The following is a 580-nucleotide window of genomic DNA, read 5'->3' on the forward strand; positions in this document are numbered from 1 at the left end:
GAGAAAGGAGGAGCCGAAAAAGAGACACTCCCGAGAAGAAAAGCAGCCGAATTTCCAAAACTCTACGTGTTCTTTCCAGGGCTGGACTGGGAAGAAGAGACGTCAGGTGTTGGAACGTGTGGTGGAAGAAGAAGGTCTCTGTGAGTAGTGAAAGAGTATCACTCTTTTAACATGGTTACTGTCTTCCATGTAGAATACTGCACTTTATTTTAATTTTTGAAACTTCAAAATGTGCGCATACATCCTCTGGTATGGCGTGTGCTTACACATATCGTGTAAATAACCATGGAGGGCTGCCAGGGATGAAAAATGCCAGGGCCATTTTTTGGTCCCAGTCCAGCCCTGCTTCTTAACCTGCTCACGGTGTCCTGTCAGCTGTCTTCCCTCAAGGTGGTGGCCAGTCTTGCTCTGGAGCAGTTTCAAAAATAGGCCTCAGCACACTGCCTCTGTGCCATGCCTCTCTCATGCTCCTCTACTCTTTGGTGCACATGCCTCCAGTCTGTCAGGCCTCTAATGAAGACACTTGGATCACTGGGCTTGCTAAAAGCAGGGCAAACAAAACAAAACAAAGCATGACGTT

This window comes from Aulostomus chinensis, chromosome 1, assembly GCF_037954235.1.
Source record: "Aulostomus chinensis isolate RoL2024-O1b breed Wild chromosome 1, RoL_Achi_v1.0, whole genome shotgun sequence".
NCBI classification, from domain to species: domain Eukaryota; kingdom Metazoa; phylum Chordata; class Actinopteri; order Syngnathiformes; family Aulostomidae; genus Aulostomus; species Aulostomus chinensis.